Source organism: Heterodontus francisci, unplaced genomic scaffold (genome assembly GCF_036365525.1).
Source record: "Heterodontus francisci isolate sHetFra1 unplaced genomic scaffold, sHetFra1.hap1 HAP1_SCAFFOLD_831, whole genome shotgun sequence".
Lineage (NCBI taxonomy): Eukaryota > Metazoa > Chordata > Chondrichthyes > Heterodontiformes > Heterodontidae > Heterodontus > Heterodontus francisci.
The window spans coordinates 302,283-308,117 of record NW_027141424.1 but is presented as its reverse complement, the minus strand read 5'-3'; positions in this window follow the sequence as shown (position 1 = coordinate 308,117).

Genomic DNA, 5,835 nt, shown 5'->3' with positions numbered 1-5,835 from the left:
AATCACTGGTCCAGGCTGCAGGCTGTCAGGGGGTCCGTCCTCCCTGATTGCCTGCCCCTCTTCCACGGTTATGTTCACGCCCAGGTGTCCCTGGAGAAGGAGCAAGTGGTGTCCGTCGGTGCGCTTGAGACCTTCCGCGACCAGTGGGCACCACAGGGAGAGGAGTGCAAAATCGACGCCAAGAATGGGATTTTAATTTGAGTTTTTTGTTTATTTATTTGATTTTAATAAATTTATTTTAAAAAATATGTATATAAATGGGGCCTGAGGAGTAAAGACCCCCTCGACATTAAAATATATAAAAGGGGCCTGGGGTATAAATGCCATGTTTAAAAAAAATTTTTTTTAAATGGGGTTAGATCCAGAGTAAATCTCCCTCCAAAAAAAAACAGGTTAGACACAGATTAAAGTTCTCTCTTCACTGTCTGATCAAACATTACGAGAGCAGATACAATACAGGTTCGATACAGAGTAAAGCTCCCTCTACATTTCCCCATCAACCATTGCAAGGAGCCAATAGGCTCTGGAGTTCAATTCAGTTATCATTTTCAAAACTATGGTCAATAGTGTCTGGATCACTGAAACACAAGGCTGCTGGTTCCTCACACACTGAGCCCTCACATTTACACACGCTGCAGCTGGGTCTAGATTACTGGGCCCCGAGACTGCTGGTTCCTCACACACTGAGCCCTCACATTTACACACTCTTCAGCTGGGTCTAGATTACTAGGCCCCAAGACTGCTGGTTCCTCACACTCTGAGCCCTCACATTTACTCACTCTTCAGCTGGGTCTAGATTACTAGGCCCCGAGACTGCTGGTTCCTCACACACTGAGCCCTCACATTTACATACGCTGCAGCTGGGTCTAGATTACTAGGCCCCGAGGCTGCTGGTTCCTCACACACTGAGCCCTCACATTTACATACGCTGCAGCTGGGTCCAGATTACTAGGCCCCGAGACTGCTGGTTCCTCACACACTGAGCCCTCACATTTACTCACTCTTCAGCTGGGTCTAGATTACTAGGCCCCGAGGCTGCTGGTTCCTCACACACTGAGCCCTCACATTTACATACGCTGCAGCTGGGTCTAGATTACTAGGCCCCGAGACTGCTGGTTCCTCACACACTGAGCCCTCACATTTACTCACTCTTCAGCTGGGACTAGATTACTAGGCCCCGAGGCTGCTGGTTCCTCACACACTGAGCCCTCACATTTACTCACTCTTCAGCTGGGTCTAGATTACTCGGCCCCGAGACTGCTGGTTCCTCACACTCTGAGCACTCACATTTACACACTCTTCAGCTGGGTCTAGATTACTAGGCCCCGAGGCTGCTGGTTCCTCACACACTGAGCCCTCACATTTACTCACTCTTCAGCTGGGTCTAGATTACTAGGCCCCGAGGCTGCTGGTTCCTCACACACTGAGCCCTCACATTTACTCACTCTTCAGCTGGGTCTAGATTACTAGGCCCCGAGGCTGCTGGTTCCTCACACACTGAGCCCTCACATTTACTCACTCTTCAGCTGGGTCTAGATTACTAGGCCCCGAGGCTGCTGGTTCCTCACACACTGAGCCCTCACATTTACTCACTCTTCAGCTGGGTCTAGATTACTAGGCCCCGATGCTGCTGGTTCCTCACACACTGAGCCCTCACATTTACTCACTCTTCAACTGGGTCTAGATTACTAGGCCCCGAGGCTGCTGGTTCCTCACATTTACTCAGCCCTCACATTTACTGACTCTTCAGCTGGGTCTAGATTACTCGGCCCCGAGGCTGTTGGTTCCTCACATACTGAGCCCTCACATTTACTCGCTCTTCAGCTGGGTCTAGATTACTAGGCCCCGAGGCTGCTGGTTCCTCACACACTGAGCCTTCACATTTACTCACTCTTCAGCTGGGTCTAGATTACTAGTCCCCGAGGCTGTTGGTTCCTCACACACTGAGCTCTCACATTTACTCACTCTTCAGCTGGGTCTCGATTACTCGGCCCCGAGGCTGCTGGTTCCTCACACACTGAGCCCTCACATTTACTCACTCTTCGGCTCGGTCTAGATTACTCGGCCCCGAGGCTGCTGGTTCCTCACACACTGAGCCTTCACATTTACTCACTCTTCAGCTGGGTCTAGATTCCTAGTCCCCGAGGCTGTTGGTTCCTCACACACTGAGCCCTCACATTTACTCACTCTTCGGCTGGGTCTAGATTACTAGGCCCCGAGGCTGCTGGTTCCTCACACACTGAGCCTTCACATTTACTCACTCTTCAGCTGGGTCTAGATTACTAGTCCCCGAGGCTGTTGGTTCCTCACACACTGAGCCCTCACATTTACTCACTCTTCAGCTGGGTCTCGATTACTAGGCCCCGAGGCTGCTGGTTCCTCACACACTGAGCCCTCACATTTACTCACTCTTCGGCTCGGTCTAGATTACTAGGCCCCGAGGCTGCTGGTTCCTCACACACTGAGCCCTCACATTTACTCACTCTTCGGCTCGGTCTAGATTACTAGGCCCCGAGGCAGCTGGTTCCTCACACACTGAGCCTTCACATTTTCGTTCTCCTCAGCTTTGTCTGGATCACTGAAAGCTGAGGCTGCTGGTTCACTCAGGTCATGGTCCAGGCTCAATGTGAAGACGTTGGCCTTGGCAGTGAGTGAACTCTCCAGCGACCAATACATGGCTGCTGGAAGCTGTAAGACATTCTGCGACTTTCCAGAAGAGCTCACATTAAGCTGAGAAGGAAATGTAAAGACACTGTAAAGGGATATAGACAGGTTCAGTGAGCAGACAGGGACATGGCAGATGGAATATAATGTGAGGAAGTGTGAAGTTATCCACTTTGGTCGGAAGAATACAAAAACAAGATGTTTAAATGGTTTGAGATTTTGAAATGTTATTATTCAGTGGGTCCTGGATGTCATTGCACAAGGATCACAGAAAGTTCGTGTGTAAACAAAGCAAGCAATTAGGGAGGAATGTTCAATGTTAACCTTTATAATAACGGAATTGGAGTATCAGAGTAATTGCAATTACAATTACCTGGGATCTTGGTGTGACAACACCTGGAGTACTGCATGTGATTTTGGTCTCCTTACCTCAGGAAGGATAGACTTGTCTTAGAGGGAGTGCAACAAAGATTCACTGCTCTGATTCGCGGATCGAGAAAATATCTTATGAAGAGAGATTAAGTAGATGAGGAAAATGTTCCCGGAATTTAGAAGGATGAGAGATGATCTCATTGAAGCAGATCAATTCCTTAACGGGCTTTACATGGTAGATGCTGGGAGGATTTTTCACCTGGCTACACCTAGGTGTCACAGTCTCCGAATTAGGGGTCGACCATTTTGGACTGAGAGGAGGAGAGATATCTTCACTAAAAGGGTTGTGAGTCTTTGGAATTCTGTATCCCTGAGGGCTGTGGATGTTCAGGTGCTGAGTGTATTCAAGACAGAGATTGATAGATTTTGTGCACTGATGAACTTCAGGAACATGGGGATTGTGTGGGAAGGTGGAGTTGATGTATATGATCAGCTCGGAACATAGGAGCGGGAGTAGACCATTCAGCCCATCCAGCCTGTTCTGACATTCAATTAGATCAGAGTGAATCATCTACCTCAATACCACTTGCCTGAGTTATCCCAATATTCTTTGATGTCATTAGTATCCACATATCTTTTGATTTCTGTCTTGAGCATGCACAATGATTGAGCTTCCACAGAACTCTAGGGTAGAGAGTTCCAAAGGTTCACAGACCTCTGAGTGAAGAAGTTCTAAGTTTTAAATGGTCTACTCCTTATTCAGAGACTATGTCCCATGGTTCTAGACTCACCAGCCATGGGGAACATCCTATCTACATTAACCCTGTCACGTCCTGGAAGAATTTTGTAAGATTAAATGAGATCATCTCTCATTCTTCTGGACTCTAGAGAATACAAGCCCAGTTTTCTCAATCTTTCCTCATAAGACAATCCCACCATCCCAGCTCTGATCTTATTGAATGGCAGAGCAGGATGACAAATGGTAGAAGTGTCAGTGGGGGAGCAATTCAAGGACAGTGAACATCACTCTAAGATTTAATGTAGTTATGGAAAAGGACAAAGATGGACCAGAAATAAAGATACTGAATTGGGGGAAGGCTGATTTCAATATGATAAAACAGGATCTAGCCAAAGTGGACTGGGAGCAGCTACTTGCAGGAAAGTCTACATCAGACAAGTGGGAGCCATTCAAAGAGAAAATAGCGAGAGTTCAGGGCCAACATGTTCCCGTAAAGGTGAAGGGTAGGACCAACAAGTCCAGGGAACCCTCAATGACAAGGGATATAGAGGATTGGATAAGGAAAAAAAAAGGAGACATACAGCAGATTCAGAGGACTGAAAATGGCGGAGATCTGAGAGGAGTATAGAAAGTGTAGGGGTGTACTTAAAAAAGTAATTAGGAAAGCAAAGAGGGGGCATGAAAAAACACTGACGGGCAAGATAAAGGGAAGTCCCAAGGTGTTTTATAGGTATATTAGGGGCAAGAGGATAACCAGGGAAAGAGGAGGGGCCAGTAGGGACCAAAGCGGCAATCTGTGTGTGGAGCTGGATGACGTAGTGAGATTTTAAATGATTACTTTTCATCTGTGTTCACGATGGAAAAGGACAATGTTGGTATAGAGATCAGGGAGGGGGATTGTGATATACTTGAAAAAAATAGCATTGAAAGGGAGGAGGTATGAGGGGTTTTAGCGGGCTTAAAAGTGGATAAATCCCAAGCCCAGATGAGATGTATCCCAGGCTGCTATGTGAGGCAAAGGAGGAGATTGCAGGGGCTCTGAAACAAATTTTCAAATCCTCTCTGGCCACAGGAAAGGTGCCAGAGGACTGGAGGACAGCAAATGTGGCACCATTATTCAAGAAGGGTAGTAGGGTTAAACCAGGTAATTACAGGCCAGTGAGTCTAACATCAGTGGTAGGGAAACTATTGGAAAAACTTCTGAGGGATAGGATTAATCTCCACTTGGAGAGGTAGGGAATAATCAAGAATAGTCAGCATGGCTTTGTCAGGAGGCGATCATGTCTCATAAATGTGATTGAATTTTTTGAGGAGGTGACTAGGTGTGTAGATGAAGGTAAAGCTGTTGATGTAGTCTACGTGGACTTCAGTAAGGCTTTTGATAAGGTCCCGCATGGGAGATTGGTCAAGAAGGTAAGAGCCCATGGGATCCAGGGCAATCTGGCAATTTGGATCTAAAATTGGTTTCGTGGCAGGAGGCAGAGGGTGTTGGTCGAGGGTTGTTTTTGCGATTCGAAGTCTGTGACTAGTGGTGTACCACAGGGATCGGTGCTGGGACCCTTGCTGTTTGTCGTGTACATTAATGATTTAGACGTGAATATAGGAGGTATGATTAGTAAGTTCGCAGATGGCACGAAAATTGGTGGTGTCGTAAATAGTGAGGAGGAAAGCCTTAGGTTACGGGATGCTATTGGTGGGCTGGTAAGATGGGCAGAGCAGTGGCAAATGGAACTTAATTCTGAGAAGTGTGAGGTGATGCATTTTGGGAGGACTAACAAGGCAAGGGAATATATAATGGATGGTAGGAACCTAGGAAGGACAGAGGGACCTTGGTGTACTTGTCCATAGATCACGGAAGGCAGCAGCAGAGGTAGATAACGTAGTTAGGAAGGCATATGGGATTCTTGTCTTTATTAGTCGAGGCATAGAATATAAGAGTAGGGAGGTTATGATGGAGTTGTATAAAATGCTAGTTAGGCCACAGCTGGAGTACTGTGTACAGTTCTGGTCACCAGACTAGAGGAAGGATGTGATTGAACTGGAGAGGATGCAGAGGAGAT